At 36.5% G+C, this 19980-nt stretch overlaps 1 protein-coding gene across 2 annotated transcripts in view; it reads left to right on the top strand.

Moving 5' to 3' along the window:
- COL8A1 (collagen type VIII alpha 1 chain) overlaps positions 1-19980 on the top strand; it is a 62335-nt gene that overhangs the window by 19554 nt on the left and 22801 nt on the right. For both annotated transcript variants that reach the window (XM_072431632.1, XM_072431641.1), the window contains exons 2-3: positions 10581-10755; positions 11274-11351. The gene's annotated coding sequence lies outside the window, so the exon portion shown is untranslated. The remainder of the gene's footprint in view (positions 1-10580; positions 10756-11273; positions 11352-19980) is intronic.

Consider the following 19980-nt stretch of genomic DNA (forward strand, 5'->3'; position numbering starts at 1 on the left):
CCCCAACAATCACTTGTCTTGGACCAACACCATCTTTCAATGATGGTCCATCACCTGTGTATTAAAGCTCTTTAAAAAACATATTTTACGTAGTTCAGATTTTTGTTTCAAAACATGATGCATTTTTATGCATATCCAGCTGTGTTCATAGAACTTTTAAAAAGCTATAATGGATACTGATAGTCCAAAAATTGCTTTTTGTGAAGAAAAATGGTCTCTATGAAAGAATACTAACATTGCATGTATAAGCCACAGATAATATTCTTAATATCAGCTGACCCATAGAAATACCTATTTATCATTTTATCAACAAGTTTGGCTCAAAGTCAAAGCTACAAATGTCCCGGACAGGATTTTAGATTCCAGTTCTGCAGTCAATCTTAAGATGTAACAGTTCTCTTGAAGGGCAAATGACTGCAAAAGGCTGAGCTATTTGTACAATTTAGCTAATATTACATGTATTATGCACATGTTTCCTCATTAATCATAACAAATATATTACAGTGTTTCAGCCTTTGTAATGAATTAATATGTTGGATGTATTGGACTAAACAAATGTCTTTCTGCCTGATCCATGGCATATGGCTTTTATTACAGTGTTTATTAAGTCTTTGTAGTTGACTTGGTGTGACACAGTGTAGGTTTCCCTGCTTTCTGTTTTATATCTTGGCACAGTCGGTTACATAATGGAATCAGATTGTCTGTAAATCAATATGCATAATGGTATGAAATGTCCAATGGTTCTGAACTGTTAGTGGCTGCACATTTGTTGCAGCATTTACAAGCCAGAATCCGTAATTTACCATAAAGTAATATTTTTGTTTTGTAAAGTATAAGTGAAAGAGATGAACTCAGCGGGCCTGATTTATTAAAGCTCTCCAAGGCAGGAGAGGATACACTTTCATCAATGAAGCTGGGTGATCCAGCAAACTTGGAATGGATTTCCTCAAAGTAATTTGCTATTTGTTAGCAAATGTTTTCAATCCTGGACCAGATCCATTTATGGTTTGCTAGATCACCTTGCTTTACTGATGAAAGTGTATCCTATCCAGCCTTGGAGAGCTTTAATAAATCAGGCTCAGAGTAAGTAATAATTTTTAATGTATTCGTTAAATTCATGCTGTGCATATACTGTACTGGGTTGGACTACAATGGCAAAAGAAAAGTTGTAAAATTGGTATGTTATAATACATTTGCTATAAAAGACAATTACAATATTGCTAAACGGCCCTGTGGTTTCTTTTCAGGCTCATGATTTTAACCAATCGTGCTGGGGTTGAAAGAATAGCCCAACTCAAGTATTGGTTACAAAATACACACCCATAGCAAGAGCTGTTTAATTACATAAAAGTCCTATTGACTTTCATAATAATGACTGCTAAGTTAGATTTTAATTTACATGTAGTGAAATATATATAACATAATATCTCAAACCTATTGTTTGGATGTGAATCTTGATGATTCTTTGTGTAGTGCTCTGAGCTCCTAACATGGTGAAATGCAAAATGATTTGACCATGATTAGTCCAGGTTATGTCTATTAGGTTAATATGAACATCTAGAACAAATGCTTGGGAGTAGAACATGCCTAATCATCACTCAAATATGTTTATTGTCTAATATAACCATATCAGTGAAGATGCAGCTATCCTTTGTATAGTATTGTACAAAGCTAAACTATTTTTATATTACAAGTTATGTCCAAAGTGAAGAAGAGTATTATTCATAAAGAAAAGATGTCTTTTTGGAGACACAAAGTCATGTCGGCTTACAAATCTCGGTACAAATCTATATTTGTTTGCTTTTTTAGAGGTTTTCTAATAATTTAATTAGTAGGAATTTAGGATGTTTCTCTCCTCACTTACAAGTATATAGGTTGGAGCCACCAGAATGAGTGAGAGAGGATTAGGAAAGAGGTTTAAGGCTCATGTGTTTGTGTGACGTCCTAATTATGTATTTTTGCACATTCAATCAATATATAATTACAATGATTAGTGTTTTACCCAAGTCCTGTTAACAATTCACAGTACTTTAGTACTCTGGTAATTCATGCTGTACATAGGTGACCGTATTTGTCGTATAAGTTCCGATGCGATGGTTATATGCACATTCCCTACCCAATACCCATTTTTCTGCATGAGCCATTCTAAAGCTATGGGCATGGCAATACTTATTTAATGCCAGATATAGCCGAAGTTGTGAGCCTATTTTTTTTTTTTTTTTTTGTCAGAACAATGCCATCAGCTATTTTCAGGAATTAAGGAGCCCATAGGCTTTAAATTCCATCTTTGTTACCCAAACATAGTCTAACCAAGAAAGTTCATTAAAAGTAATTAGTTTCAGAGGTCATCCAAGTAAACTGAGAAACACCAATTGGTGAGCAACTTCTTTGTTGTGCATTTTGGACCATTTTAGTAAATTCGGTTAGAAGTGATCTTGATCTGGTAAGCGTCCTATTATGAGAATCCATCATCATTGTACTTTCAGTGGCATTACATAGTCTGCATAGACAGTCCTTCATATGAATACTAAGAAGAACAGTCTGAAACCTTTACTAATAACAGGAAAAATGTCAAACATTCTTTATTTCCTCTATCGTTTATATTTTTCTGAAGCGCAGGTATTGTCATTGGAATGCCGGTTGCTTGCAGAAATAATGCTACTTTCTTATTTTGGCAGCTCATCACTTCTAGATTTGTTTTCATGAGAAAAATAATACTGAAGGGATTTTGTGATTTTGTCAAGTTTTTCCTGGCATCCTTTCAGCGCCATGCCTCTGTGTGCCCAGATCAGACCCCCTGAACCAAAAACCCCAGAAATGTAGTTTAGACTGTAACAGAAGTGATGTTTTTCCATCAGTAAGTCACTAATGACTCCTAAGAAACTAATGAATACACTAAATTGTGCCTGCTGCTTTATCACTTGACATAGGTCCTTTATAACTGCAGGGAGGACAAGGGGAAATGAAAGACCTAAGCGGAATGGGCAGAGAGCTTAGTGCTGATTTATTGTATCATATTGGTAGAGAGAGCCCTGCATACTAATACATGGCGGCATGCAAAATGCTTTTTTCTTTAGGAATGCATTCATTTTTACAGGTTGTTGACCACTAGATGATATCATTGTGTATTAGATGAATACACCTATTAAAAAAGATGTTAAGTTTGTAATTAACAAGTAATATTAGCAGTTTTGCAAAGGGGCAAATAGTTTGGGCTCACTTTTACATCCATATTGTTGCTCTATATAAATGCATGGCATCTTGTCCTAATGCCACCTGCCCAGCTTGACTCTATTAGAAACTCAGGGGCACTTTCAGGGCACAGCTGCCCATCTGTTTCCTGACACATTTTAATAGTTCCTATGAAGTCACCAGCATCAGAAGACCATTGTACTGCTTGTAAAAGGCTAAGCGTCTTTAAAATGTATCAGGGCAAACAATAAAACAAACAAATGCATTGCATTTTTGCATGTTTATTTCCTCGTGTGTTGGCTTTTAGAGACCATGCAAGGACAGAACGATTCCTCGCACACCATTTATATGATTTTAATGGTGCCAGCTTGCCCACCTCTCCTTTTTCTAAATCACTGAATCCCTTGCCCTATGTTTATTTCCACAACATAGAGACAATGGGGCTGATTTATTAAAGCTTTCGAAGGCTGGAAAATATACAATTTCATCAGTGAAGCTAGGTGATCCAGCAAACCTGAAATGGATCTGGTCCAGGATTGAAAACATTTGCTAACAAATAGCAAATGACTTGAAATGAAGAAATCAGGCCCAATGTGTTCTGTTGTTCAATAGTATTCATGTGTGATTGGATAATTGAGATAGTAGAGATCAAATACCAAGTGATTCAATAAACATTCTCAAATGTAATTGAAGAATATTTGAAAAGATAATAATTATCACACACTGCCCAAGGAATGTTTATAGAATCTGAAATATTTACTAAAATAATTCAAGAATATGTCAGGTATGAGATATAATATTGGCTGGATGCAAAAATACCAAACTGTGCAAAGCAAATTCTTCTTTTCATAACGGTACATATTGTGCAGACAAAGGAAATATTGTTAAACATTTAAAGTAGACCTAGCAGTGAAATGCAAAGTCTACCGGCTAGTACCGGTAGAAAGCAAAAATATGTTAGTTTCAATGCAGTACTTACCTTCTCTCCGGTGTGGCACAACCCAAAACACACATTTATTATTGTGGCTCATGGACACCAATTATTATTTAATTCACCTACTGCTGGTCAAAGGCACCATGTACCTATCCAAGGTGGTACATCATTAGGGGGACCTCTACTCACTGTACAATGCTGAATCTGCACTGATACCATTACACTAGCTAAGCGTTCTTCATCATTGTGTGCTGCCAATCACTAGACAAGGAAAGAGGACCCTATGTGTAAGGTGATTGGTCATAAAAATCCCGGGGATAAAGGCATGTATGTATAAATTTAAAAAACTTAATTTTAGGTATGTTTTACAGTAAAGAATGGAAATAAAACATACCCCAAATGTCAACTCAAATGCAAATATACAAATCACAAAACTTCCACCTCTTACTTTCCCCTTTTGGCCAATGACTATGATAGGTGGCCTTTCTGACCAATAAACAGTACAGGAAGTGATAGAAAAGATGTTTAGAGATAAAGTATCCATACATATTGCTGCAGCCAATTTCAAATGACAGCAGAAGTAACAGATGCACTGGCTTTGATGGAAAGCATGTGCAGGCGAGTACTTTTTGTGCTCATGGACATCAGCTGTCATTTGTTTACAACTCTGCTACTTTATTACTTGGCTATTGCCAGCAATACACACACATACAGACACTGGTGTGTATTTTTTCAGGCTACAATTCAGAATATAAGGATAGCGCAAACATTTGGAATTCGGTTAGCAGGACAGCCAGGAGGAGAAAATGAATCCCAGGATGAAAATTAGATTCACTTAGCGTGTAGGCTGTACCAGATCCTGGAATGGAAATCCATTAGCCTTTGAAACCTTGCAGCTAGTGTTTTCGAAGACCAAGCTGCTCTGAAATGTAAAAAGTTAACCAACACCAGGTTTAATACAGACTTTAGACACTTATCATGGGATGTGTTTGGTTGTGCACCTAAATGGACTTTTTTTTTTACCATCAACTATTAGGTTAGCCTGTACCACCAATAGTCTTGTAAGTGTATAGGTAGTTTAATGTTTTTCTTAAATTGTACATTTTGTAAAAAATGAAACTGCATATACTGGCATCTATGGAATCACAAAACCTAGAGAACGTCCGCACTGCCTTATGTATTGGCCTTAGAGATGCAGCATGGATGTTCTAAAGTGTGTTCCAGATTTGCACAATAGAATATAATGGGTCCCAGGTGCTCTTTTACAAGGCTTTCACATGTAGGTATTTTGCTTGATTTTGCAATAAAATGTCTGTATACTAAATATAACTACAAATGTACTTAAATATAGCTGTGAGGGTCCAAAATATTGTACTCTTCTGAAACGGTGGAAGAGGAAAAACTCTAAAACTACATTATCCCTTATGACGTGGATTGATAAATGGCGTGAGCTGACCTTTTTTTAATATAAATCTTAACTAAGCCCACCACATACTACATAAAGAACTGTTACTTGGATTGAGGGTGTGTATTCTGACAGTTGGTTGATGTATTGGAATGTGGATGCTCACCAAATCATTGTTCCAACTTTCAGTGCTGTTCTCCATTAGAAAGAGTTGCCATAATAAAATAATATTTACACTGGTGGGACACTGTCTCATGATCTTTGTGTCTTCCAGGTGCGTGAGTTGGCCAACTATGACAATGATTTCTTTATTGAAGGTTCATAACTTACCAAAAAAATATTGCTACAATAATATCAATATGCTTTGTTACTGGATTCCTATCCACATTTTTCTTCTGTTTTATATTTTTTAAAGTCCAATTATTGGATTTCATGGTCCTTAATCTCCTCTAAGCCCCTTGTAAGATGTTCTATATTTCCATACTGCCGTGGAAATTGGATCAGAGTATTTCGTTTGGACTTTGATTCAGTCCAGTGGTGGGACTGCGGCCCAGTATGATTTGAAAAGCCAATGCCACCTAGAAGACAACATTGTGCTTAACAATATTTTGAAATCTAGAATAGCAACACTTCAATGACTAGCTAGAACATTTATTTTTGGCTATAAATATGTCAATGTTTATACAGAATAGATATATGACTTTATGACTTAATACTGACTAATAATTTTTTGGATTTAAGCTACTAATGTTCATGTGTTTAACCACTTTTTGACTGCAATACACTTTTTTAAATACTGATGCACAATGTCTTGTTCTGCTGGAGAAACATTTACCATTGCAGCAGAAAATGGGGGAGTTATTGGGTGACCCGCCTGCACCCATCATCCTTGCTAGAACACACACTTAACTCTTGGGTAACACTTATGCAACAGGACACATTAATTGTACCTTAGAGGCACAAGCACAGTAACTAGTTCAGGACGTATATGCAACGGGATATTCCTACAGGATAGAACAATTCTCTATATAATTATGAACACCGCTAATTGCATAATATATTGCCTTCAGCACTACAAATATAACCCAAAATTTACTGTTTGCTGTCATGAGTATGGCTTGCTTTTACCAAGCTGTCTGTAGCCAGAATTTATTATATGACTTTCACATCTGAGCAGTGTTCTCCCCAGCCCCTTATAGTTGGGTGCACCACCAAGCACTTTTCAGTAACCAGCTGGCTGTTTTTGGGTGGTTACTGAATAACTGGGTCACAATACAGCTACAGCTTCTGGCTACCCAGCCTAAAAAAAATTCTGGGATGATTACTGCTAACTAGTTCACTTTGGTGCTTCAGAATTAAAAGAACAACACTTTCCACCAAATTTTACAGATTACTGAAGTTTCCATTTCCGAATTATGCAAACTATTTCTAAAGTCATCCTGACTTTCTTTCTCTGTTACAATTGAACAATATTGTGGTGTCATCTCTCCCTCATTGGAGAATGAAGGAGCAAATGGATACTGATAGTCATGTCTCTGCTTACTCGCTGATCCCTTTCTTAGTTAGCTTGTTATTTCTTGGCATATTTGCATTCAGCACACCTAATTGTCTCCCAGTACTCCCCCCTCAGTTTGAGTAATGCTGTATAAGGGATTGAAATGAGCAATAACAATTACATTTTAAAATTTATTAATACTAATCTTTATTGGTGTGTTTTTATATCTGACTGAGCTCCACCTTTCATTCACCTTATAGTCCTGGGTAGCTTTACTGCAAAATGCTGCATTATTATTTACTGAAGCCGAACCAGACACAAAACAACTGGAGATTTTCCAGACACAACCTGACTTTTGGATTTTACTGGCCAGGAGCTTGAATAAATAGAAGAGAACTAGACAAGGGTGTCGTTTTCTTGTGTTGTCCATTGTTCCATGCTGTGCAATTCCCCAAGGACCAGCAGATCTCATTATAAAAACATTTCTAAGAACACGACATGATCCTGTTTTAAGACACGTTTTTCCCATCTCCAAACCGGTTTAGCCCTCAGCCAAATCGTCGACATCATTACTGGTGAAATCTCTGTTTATTTTTCAAAGCTGAAAACTGCTATTCTCTCTTCCCAACACTTTAATCTGTTTTCTTACATGAACTTCAAACCTTGTTTATGCACATGTACAATCGAAGTCAGTCAAAACAAGTCCGATTTGGATTAATAGTCCAAGCAGCCACAGAAAAATCTAGCCCCATAATTAAACACAGGATCAAACTGATTAGCTTGTCTCGGATTATTGTCATTGATTTTCAGCAGTGTGGTATTTTGAACATTTGGTGATATTTATGAACATCTGTAACCCTGATGTCAGAATTCTTAAACTCCAAGTCTGGTGATCAGCCAGTCTGGTCCGAGTCTTAGCCAAAAGTAATTAAGGTTAGATATTACTCGGGAGTTTATTTGATGGATAGATATCTAAATGACTCACTTATTTTCATGTTTTCTACATTTTTGTGCAATTCATCAGGGGAAGTCAAGTTTTCCAAACAGGCAAACATGGATCATGTGTACATTCCTGCCTTCAAATACAGACTGCATGACTAGACTAGATTTTTTAAAGACAACCTGTGTCCTGCTAACATGTGCTTATCTGTAAATTTCTGGAATTCCTAGCAAGATATGAGGAAAAATTAAGACCAATTTAAATATTATTCCCAATAATATGAATAAATCCAGGGGCAAGGTACAGAAAAATCATGTTTGTTTAAATTACACAGTATTTATATAGCGCCATCATATTATGCAGGGCTGTACAAAGTCCATAGTCATGTCACTAGCTGTCCATCAAAGGGGCTCACAATCCAATGTCCCTATCATAGTCATGTGTCTTTATTACAGTCTAAGGACATTTTTTTTGGGGAAAGCCAATTAACCTAACTGCATGTACACTCAGCGCACACCACCGTTCATCACTATACATTCAGCACACACTAGGATTCACCAATATACACTCAGCACGCCCCATCATTTAGCACACCCCATGGTCCCCCATAATACATTTAGCAAACCCTACCATGCACCCAATGTAGCAGTTTGGATTATGTAGCATAGTGCCAGGGCACAGAAAAGGACAGTTTTGGGTATATCACATGGAGCACTTAGTATGGTGATGATGCCATTTGATTATTATACTCAAACAAACCCACCATTTACCCCTATACATTCAGCATGCCCCAGCATTCACCCCCTACACTCAGACCCCAGTACTGACCCTTACATACCCAGCACCCCCCACTATTTAACTGCAGGTTGCAAACCAGGCCCTTGGCATCACTGATTATATTACAGGTATGCTGCTTTGATTTTCATATGTTATGTTTATATAAATGTTGTAAATGAAGACATACATGCAAAGAAAAAAAGGCATATGTAAATAATAAGCATATATACCTCTCCCATGATGCTCTGATCAAAAAGAATCATTCCTCTAGAGAATCTATGTGTCCATCTTCTTTCTACTTTGCAAGTTTCTTTTTCTTTGCAACCTTTATTTAAATGGCACATTAGGAAAACATTGGTGACAGCAGTGCCCAGATTAAATACTGTACGCATTATTACAGTCAGAACCTCATAATATTCAGGCAAACAGTACACTTCAGTTGCAGATCAGGTTTTTTAATTCCAGAAGTTTCAGGCATTTGCAGTGGATTTTGAACAAACTGTCAGATTTAAGCGTTCTGCCAGACTGCTGAAGCAAATGGTTACCTAATTCCATGTGAAATAAAAGGTGTTATTGTTTCATAAGCAGCTACTGTGATAGATTTGCAGATATTTTAAGAGTATTAGTTAGGCGGAAGTAGATTTCTTGAAAGGGGTAAAGGCAGTAATTCAACTCAGACTTAAAGGGAAACAATCTTGCAAAAGGATGTATTTGGTATTCAGTTAGTATTACTTGTTTATAACTGATGCCATGTTACGTTGTAGAGAAATATTCTACTAAAGAGAATGTATATCACATTAGCACTGCAGTAACTGATGCCCATATCTGATGCTGGACATAATCCTGTCCCAATCTCAAGGCTTGGCGTGACAATCAGCAGAACATTAAGATGTCTAGGGGTAACCCAAAGGGCATTTTAAAAGGGGAGTGCTCATTATTGCACCCTGCCTGGCTCTATGCACCTCTATGGACCTATATCCTTCAGTCAGAAGAAGAATAAAGTGTATATCAGTATATAAAGTGTATATCATGTGCCATTTCAGTCCATTGGCTGAGCTTCTATAGGTACTGGTTTGCCGATCAGTTATCATTTTTGTCATTTATTTTCGGCATTCAATCAGATGGACAGTTAAAGTTGAACTACAGGAAAACTCTAAATACATACTTGTAATAGGTATATAGAAGCTATGTTGTTGGAGGATTTATATACAACACAGCCAGATTACAGGGTCAGGTTGGTGGTTCAACTTTACTCTACAGCAGTTAAACCATACAGCCTGGAACCCTACCTCCCCCAAACTCTGATTGCATGGTGAAGCAGGGGGCTTTATTATTCTGATTTCTCCTGGCATATACTATTCTATATGCTATACTATATACCATATACTATGTCAGCACAGGAGTACTGCAGCATATTTACCAGGCTTCTGGTGCTGCCCACTGCACTCATCATCTAAGCTGGGTATTACGAAGAGCTGGCATCAAATCAAATAAAGTATTTACATTGCATACAGTGTTATATTATTAAATATATAATTACATTGATTTTTTTTATTATATGTGCCTTGAGTTTAGCTTTAACGTGTTAGCAATAAATAAAATAGTGCCTGACACTTTTGCACAGATATACATTTTTATTGTGCAATCATTTCAGAAGTTTAATTTTATCTCCAGAACTGTATAACTAATTCTAACTTAACAATGCTCTGTTGTCCTGCAAGTACTAATGTCTATTAAAGTGCTGTTATGTATTTGGAATAGGAACTTGGAGTATTCATATACCTGTTATAGCTCTGCTGATCCATTAAATACCTCTAATCTGTTCAATTTCCTGCAGCATACACATGATCCTGCACATCTGAATGTTCAACATCAGAAGGCTGTTAGAGTATCAGCTGTATAAGCGGACACGTTTTTAAATATTTTTGGACTTTTTGGAATCTAAGAAGGATACAGAAGTTCCAAATGATAATGACAGACTCTGACTGGTGGAACAAGAAATAGCTAAAAAGGTAGTATGCTAAAGTTTTCTAATCATACCTATACCTATTTATCAATATGAGTTTAAAATAGTTATTTGAAAGTTCTAAATATTTGACCAATATATATATATATACAGTTCTTTCCTTCAAAATATTTATTCCCATGCCTCCTCCAAATAGGACCGATCTTTCTTCCATTAGACCTCTCAGTAGATTACACTGCAGCTGAACATCACATCTGGTCCAGACTCCACCCCAGCTTGTGACGATGACGATGAGAGAACTGTTAGGGGAAAATAATAGTGTTGTCATTGCTTGTCAAAAAGTTTCTAAATCATTGTTTTCAATGCTAGACCAGATCCATAGATCCATTATAGGTTTGCTGGATCACCCAGGTTCACCAAAGAAAGTGTATCTTCTCCAGTCTTGAGGTTTGGTATATATTTATATATGTTTGTCCTATGATAATGTTTAAACTGCTACATTTATTTTCTTGTATCATATTGAGAAACATAAAGGTCTGGTTAACTATATTTCATTTATTTTAGGTGCAGACTGGCAACACAGAACTCCTACATTTATATGAAAAGTAAAGAGCACTTTTGTCGACATCTAGAAGCATTAAGGTAAGTCTTCTAATTAATAATGGATGCAGAGTTCTACCATAGGGTGTAATTGCCTAATTTCACTTGCTGGTAACTGCAAAGCCTTGCCAGCCCCTCTGCATCTGTAGCCCATGCAAAACTAGAAGTTTCAGAGAGGCCTGTCTGATTTCACAGATATTTCAGTGCTGCCCTCCAACCAGTGCCAGCGCTAACCGGCCTGTGGCCAGGGATGCCATTACATAAAGATGCCTAAAGGTGCAGGAATTGGAGCTGATCTGTATCATTTGGGGCAGAATTTGGGAAAGATCTGAGCTATCCAGGATAATCTATCTTCCATGGTGCACTTATGCTCCCAGGCACACCATTTATCTAATGCCTGTAAATTTACACTTTTTTATAACCAAAGGAATTTTTTTTTCTTTGTAAAATTTGAATAGTATGGTGATGAGTTATAACTACAGATTTCTTTTGCTGTCTTTGTTACTGTTTGGGATATGTATGCTCTTTAAATGATCTTGTCACCAATGTCACCAACATAACGGTTGCTGGTCTCTGCTCTAAAGCTTGGTTGAAAAAAATTGCAATTTCATTTTAAGAGTATTTTCTAAGCAGTGAGGCAAACTACACACCAGCGATCAAATTCTTCGAATTGCTTCCCTACCAACATGGGTGTGTTCTGATCTGCCATTATATTGGCATATCTGAATAAGACATACCTGAAGTGCTTAAGGAATATTTTGTCAGACGCAGATAGAGTACAGGACAGTACTAAGGTATCATGCTGTCCTTTTCCCACCCGAATTTTGACACCTTTTAGTACAAACCCTGCCCCTTGTATCAAGTGGTTTTAGTGGAATAACTAATGTTAGAATGTGCTATCGGAGGAAAGGTGTTGTTTGCTTTATATATGTACAGCTATTTTTATCCATACAAGCAGGGCAGTTTCTTTTTCTAAGTGGTGTAAGCTACCCACTTATGGTGCACTTAAGCTGGAGGGCGGCTGCCATGGCCTGGCGGTGATACGCAGCAGCCCTAAGCACTCTCCACATTCTTCTCCCTGCCCTGATATTACTATTTGTACTGATGTCTGGCCTTTCCTGAGCTTCACCCAGATCATGGGTGGGAGAAAAAGAAAGGTTTCGGCATTGTTGGCTGAACTCACAGTCCAGCATGACAGCAGATTGGCTAGAAAAGAGGAGGCATTTCTGTGGCTGGCATGAAAGAGACTGAATCAGACAGTCACTGTCTAGTAGACCTGTATGGGCCCTGGCTGACATTGGCTGCTGGACAGGAAGAGAAGAATTCTGGCTGGAGTTCTAAATATTTCCATTGCTGCCTGGCTGGGAGTTGGGACAGTTCAGTCTGGGAATCTAGTGGCGGGAGTCTGGATCTGTAGGAATGTGATCACATGTCTACCTTTTATTCATTTTGTATTTTTTTAAAAATAGTTAAGAAAATAGTAAAAATTTTAGGTGTAGGGTTTGGATGTGTGACATTTAGGGTTTGTGCCTGGGCTTGGCTACTTACCAAATAGCTGATAGCAGCTGAAGGTGTCTGGCTAGCTCAGGTACGGGAGTACTGCCAGGTGTGTCTTGCATATGGCATCAAACTGGCCAGAAATGGTACCTGGTATAAAAACTACTAAACAATAGAAAGAGGGGTGTTTTCATAACCTTCTGATTTCTCGAAATACCCCTAACTCCTGCTGAATATACCCTCAAAAATCCAGAGTGGGCCAAAATAGTAAGCAAAATGAGACAATCCATGATCATAATTAACTGATGTTTATTTTGAGTCTTGGTGTGGACAAGACCCCCGCCCTGACCAATTAAATTCTGCATGGGAAAATGCAAAAATATTACAACCATAGTACGTATTATTTTCTGCTCTGCATCATTCCAACATAACTGTCCCTGGCTGGACATTAATAGGTAATTAAACGAAAGTTATTATCTTGGATATCTTAGTGTAGACAATGTCCTCATTGCACAGATGGTTCCTTCAGCAGAAGATAAATTGAGCTTGATAGCTCCAAAGAATCCAAGAGTAAATTGTGACATTACTGAAACATCTAACCCTTGTATGGCTGACACTTTGAGAAAAGATTGTCAGCTTACAGCTGCTTCTACAGCTGTATGTTTTTAACAATACTGGCAACCAAATAACCTTACTAAGCAAACCAAAAAATAGAACAAAGACTGAAGTGTGCAGCCTCCAACCTACAAATGTTTAGGAACTACAAGGTCCATCATATCTGGCTATCTGTTCTTCAACAGCCGATAGGACACAGGAAGTCCATACCACATGCAAGCTGCAAACATTTTTCTATCTTTGAGGCATTTATATGTCTTTCATGGTCATCCTTTGAGAAAGGTGTATGTCAATTACCAATTCCCTGACTATAGTATTCATTCATACATTTATAAAAACATTTGCACACTCCATTGCAATTTGTTTTTTACATGGCTTGTTTTGAGATGCCCCAACTGGTGGTCACCTTTGAGATCAAGTCTCTACAAATGTACAGTGTAAGTTCCATGGACATTAAAACCCACCACCATGCTCCCTTATATCAGAGGCCCAGGCTCGGGCATTTAACAAAACACACTAAAATAATACCAATTGCAGTTTTCCAAGATCTGCCATGAGAATAGTAATAAAAGTAAGAGTAGCAACCAACAACAAACTGTCACACATCATGCTATTGTAGAGTGCAATAAACTGAAATCTGGTTACTTTTAGTCTTTCCTCTTCTCCCAGCCTGTGATTGGACAGATGAAAGAAAAAAAAATCAAACTTTCGCAGTGTCTCAATTTTGTCTTCCTATCATTATGTCCCTTGATGGTACTAAATCACTGCAGCACAACTGACTGGCCTCAAGTTTTACATCCCCTTCTACCAAACAGGACATTAATTGTATGCATTTAAAATAAAAACATTTATTACATAATATTGAATACTTAGCTACATTAATTTGTCTTATACACTGGCTGTCCGAAAAAAAAGTCACACACTCTAAAAATATTTTTATTGGACCACCTTTAGCTTTGATCACAGCATGCATTCACCATGCTATGGTTTTGATAAGCCTATGCAATATCACAACATTCATCGCTGATCAGAGTTTCATAGATGTTTTGTCAAAATCTTGGATTGATGATAGGAGAGTTGGACTGCTGTGTAAAGTCTTCTTAAGATCATCCAAATATTCTCAATGGAGTTGAGGTCTGGATTCTGTAGTGGACAATCTATGATGTCACCCCGAACCACTCCTTCACAATTTGAGCCTGATGAATCTTGGAATTATCATCTTGGAAAATAACTGTGGCAAGAAAAAAAGAAGAAAACCTGGTAATTCAGCATATTCAAATAGTCAGCTGAGTGATCTAACCAACTAAACAACCCCAGATCATAACACTGCCCCCATATGTTTGGGGCCAGGCAGTAGCTAAGAGTCTGAAATTTATTTTAAAAAGGAAGTGTTCAGTGCATGTTTATTGTACACAAGTATTGCACTTTCTGCAATTTCTGCATTTGACCGCTCCTGAATTCAGCCAGCCTGAACACTGTTTGTTCTGCAAACACCATCTCATTTAGCTGAGACCTGAATGTGTTTCTCATTGCTATTACAATTCCAAAGTTTTAGCAGCAACTAATATGAAGAAAACATGTTAATGTGTTATTAAATAGCTTCTGTGTATTTTACCATTGGAATGTAGTGGGAAAATCATGCTGGGATTATAATGTGATATCATGTCAATAAAAAGGGACTCTGGGTGACTTGGCTGAAGATTTGAGCCTGAGCAGTGGCCAATATGATGTCAGTAATACTTCTGTTGTTCTGGGAATTTGCAGAAGAGAAATATGAAAAAGCTGAAAAATTCTGCCTCCAAACGTATTCTCTATTTTGCCACTATTTTTCCCCCAAAAGGCAAAACATAGAGAACCTCAAATGTTTAAGCTCCTCCAGGTCAGCCAGGTCAGATATGTGCATATATATATATATATATATATATATATATATATATATATATATATATTTATATCATAGTAGAAGGTTCTGTTTTCTGCAGGCACATGATCCGTTTCATGAGAACAGAATAGAATTGTAAGCCAAAACTAAAACTAACTTCCAATTCTATAATCCTAAGAATCATAGGACTCATGCCATATTCTATGAATCAGATTTCCTTTAATCTGGACTCAACCTTTTTGCAGACATCTGGGAGATGCAGTGAGGGAATTTCAGGAGCAGGAAATGGTCATAGAACGCAGAATAACTACTGTTATTGGGATGCAAGGAAGATAAATTAATTTTCCTGAAATCTGATTAGTGGTTAGATTGCTTGTCTTTCAGCACTGGGTCCTGGGCACAAATTTTGTCTGTATGAAGTTTGCATGAGCTCCGAATGTCTCAGAGTTTTTTTCTTGGTGTGACATACTCCAGCAACATAATGCTTTTTTCTCCCTGATTGCTTTTACAATGTGGGGTATATGATTGGAAAGTCTTTTAGTGAACAATGACTGATGTAAATAGTTCTATGTACTTTGTATATTTCTTCTAATACAGCAGAGATATTTAAATACGAGATATAGATTTAGTATATTTGACAGTTGAGACTTTATGGCAGGTGGCAGATGAGATATGACCTTCACTGAGTGACATTTGATAAGATATCACATGACCCATGAAGTACTTCCCACTTTTCCCTTTTTGGTGTTGCAAATTGGCAGTTAATAATGGAAGACTGAAGCGTGATAGCAGCATACTTCAGATTCACAATTTACATAGCATAAAACACCCATGAACCAGTCCCTAGGGAAGTATAGTAAGAAATGCAATTCCAAAAGATATGTATTTTCTTGTAATTTTGACTTGTCTGCTTACCACAGGCAAATTATTCCAGAAGTGGAATGGAAGGTGAAATAGATGAGAATACGCACAAGACTCTGTGTAACGTGTTATGTGACCAGGTCCTCTGTCTCCGCAGGCTCTTGATTATTAGTCATAAGGTCTAGTTTTAGCACCACACATAAAGCACTCAGCATGCTGCTATCTTTGTTGGTGGCAAAATGGATGGACCTTGTAGAAAAAAAATATGTCTTTTATGTACTAAGGGAAGTCTTAGTTTTATAACCAGGTCTATTTTAGAAAATAAGATACAATGGTTATAAAATGTCTTTTAATTTCTTTTAATTTCTTTTTCTTTAATTTTAATAAATGTATTTAATAATAAATTAAATAATAAATTTAAATAATAAATAAATAATTTCTTTTCTAAATGTCTTTAGAATTTCCACGGCTATTTGCTCAGCTGAGCATTTCCAACCCAACTGTTCCCCCATAAGTTTTCTCATCTGCTGCTCTTGATGTGCCTGAATACTTTCAGCCATAACACTGACAACAATATTTCTAAGGAACATAAATAAAAACTCCTCCTGGTTAGAATTACAGTATACATGTGTGGACTTACACAAATAGAGCTTTATATCAGCGCCCCTGATTCATAACACCAATAGCAGACATGTATGTTTTCTTTGTTTCTATGTAATGTGCATGGAATATCTTCTGCATGCCGCACATCTCATGGTGTTAAATAAACACAACTTCCACATACTTGTCCTATTAGTAAATGTGTGACTTTGAACGAGACAAGACGGGCACCATATAAACGTCCTGAGCACATGATGGAGATGATGTGTTGTGAACTCCAAGAATTTGCACATTCCCGCTATTCTTTCAACACACACACTATAAAGTTTACTTTTCTAGGGCAAGGTAAATGTTGCATTCCTCAATCTACAACCCATTCCTAAGTTTATGGCTGTATTTATTGTGGGATACATTCCCATGGACAATGGCCCCACGTATGCAGTGACAGAGAGAGGGAAGAATAGACCGGAAATAATGGAACCTAACAGTCTGTATGAAATACTGGAGATATATGAAGGCTGCAGTATGTGCGGAAAGAGGGGAGGTCATTGTAATAAAATGTTTATAAATGGAAATCAGATGTGTCTGTCCAATTCACACATCAAAACTGTTTGACCGGATAGATACAATATGTACAAAAATATTCACATTCATATCATGATAAGATCTACCAAATTCTATAGCTATCTAACCAGGTCAAAAGACTTTTAAGCCATACCACCAACTGCCTGATGATGTATCATGATTATTTTTATATCTTGTACAGAAAGGAAGGATTGGCTAATGCTCACATAGATCCAGATATTTGGAACCCTAGCCAGATTTCCAAGTCTGAATTTCAAGGAGATAGTATATAGATATAAGATATCATATGTATCCGTAAAAGTGGGTTAGCCATGAAAGTCCTAGTAAACACAGGTTTAAATCTACCCATGACCATCATACAGTATGAATCATATTGGCACAATCACGCCAATCTAAAGTAATGTGTAGAAGTGTTAACTTCAAGTACAATCAGGTTTACCAAAATACCAACTAGGAGGATAGTGGGATATTTTCCTCTTTTATTTTGAAGTGTCCTAAATTGTCTTAAATGACAGATCATAATGCTATTATCTGGATGCCCTAATAGAGATGACTAGTACAAAATACAATATGTGAAAACTCCAATGGGTTTTTACACTCTCAAGTCTAAGGTTGGCCATAAACATGTTGATTTTGCCATTTAAATTAAGCAGTCTATTCTAGTCTAGTTTCACTCAATTAACCACATATTGATATTTTTGGTACTTAGGAAAACAAAAATCATTGATTTCAAGTTTAGAAAAAAACTTTATTCAGTTCTACAATTCTATTGATCATTAATAATTTCATTCAATGATTCCTGTTTATCCAAATTTTGGAGAATTTACACTATTTCCATATCTTCATTAACTGAGAGAATGAATTTGTACAGGACCTTAGTTAATTGGTTAATTGTTGATATTGTTGTGAATTTACCATAAGAGATGATTTCTAATACTTTCAGTTCTGTTCTGGGATATGACAGAATCTAATTTGCTGCTATAAATTGGGTATATCAGACTGGTGCTTTTAAAGGTCTGAACTTGTACTTGTCACGCTGTGACCCTTGTTTCCTAGTCTTTGATCCTGCCAGGTCATGTTATCATCTTTCTGTTATTCTGGTGCTTGCTTCCCAGTTGTAGATGCCCACTTCCTAAAACTCTTCTTTATCTTACTCTGCTTTCATGTTGATTGAAAGGACAATACCATTCATCCACAGTAGTTATAGCATAGACTTTGAATTATCCAAAAATACAGGAAATAATTCTTGTTTATATGCTTACAATTCAGGTATTTCTAAGCTATAATATTATGATGATGTCTGCTTTAAAGAAAGAGTAAAGACAAAATTCAGTAATAAATAAACCAAAGTTGTAAGCACTGTTAGCCAGAAAAGTAATAAGCCTTATTACATCTGCCTTCTAATAACTCCAAAGCACCAGAGTTTTGGTCCACATTGGTCACTGGCAATTGTGTAAACTTAGCAAAGTGAAATATCATTGCCTGTAGCTGGCTTTATTAATATTAATAGTATTATTATTATTATTATTATTATTATTATTATTATTAATAAACAGGATTTATATAGTGCCAACATATTATGCAGCGCTGTACATTAAATAGGGGTTGCAAATGACAGACAGATACAGACAGTGACACAGGAGGAGGATAGGGCCCTGCCCAGAGGAGCTTGCAATCTATTTGCTTTTCCAATAAATCACTTTTATAAAATATGGCAGAATGACACTTATTTTCTCATTTTAGCACTGGAGATGTTCAAGTGAAGGTAATAATGTTGGATCATTCCACGTGGCAGCTTGAGCAATCAAGTGTTCAAGCCTCAATCAATATCTGCTGTACAGATTTCTGAAATCCTTACAGGTTATATAGCTTGCAGGGTTTTTTCTTTTTCTAAATAATATTGTGTCAATTAAACTTTAGAACACAGATTTGAAAGCATTCTTTTTCAGCCTAGATACCTCAAGCAATATATATATATTTTTTTTGCCTAAAATGCAAATAAAATGTATGGATGATGTTTTTTTCTATTGGAATCCATTTTGTCCCATTTAGCTTTATATACAATAGAATCCACCATCACATTATCTTCCACATGAGCTTTCTCAACATTTAATAGCCTCTTATAATCATGCCTCACTTCATTATCTGGAACTTGTGGGATGACTATAAACTAGAAGAAATATTACTTTGCTACCACAAGGTTATTAAGAAAGCAACCAGATATTTTCTAGTGTTTATAGGCCTCATTCTCTTACAGTGTTTTAAGTTTTTATAAACTCTTTGCATAGTTACGGTCTTCTCAGCGATTCGGATACCCATGCAGGAAACCACAAGTGTCATTTGCTAAAGTGTTCTATAATGAAGTTGGTTTGTGTTCAGCGGAGAGAACTGGAATGTTTTGGTACAGTAATCTCCGATTTCATTAACATACATGAAGATGTTTAATTACTATGATACAGATCAGATTTCTATATCTGGCATGAATATTCAGCAACTCTGGATGTGAAGGCTGGCTTGCAACCAAAACAAATACCTTGAAATGTATAAACTTCCCTTACAGAAAAATCTTAGGGAATACTTGTAGTTTATCTGGAGCCTCAAGAACTTCCTGATTGAGGGTCTACACTTGTG

Source organism: Pyxicephalus adspersus, chromosome 1 (assembly GCF_032062135.1).
Source record: "Pyxicephalus adspersus chromosome 1, UCB_Pads_2.0, whole genome shotgun sequence".
Classification (NCBI taxonomy): Eukaryota; Metazoa; Chordata; class Amphibia; order Anura; family Pyxicephalidae; genus Pyxicephalus; species Pyxicephalus adspersus.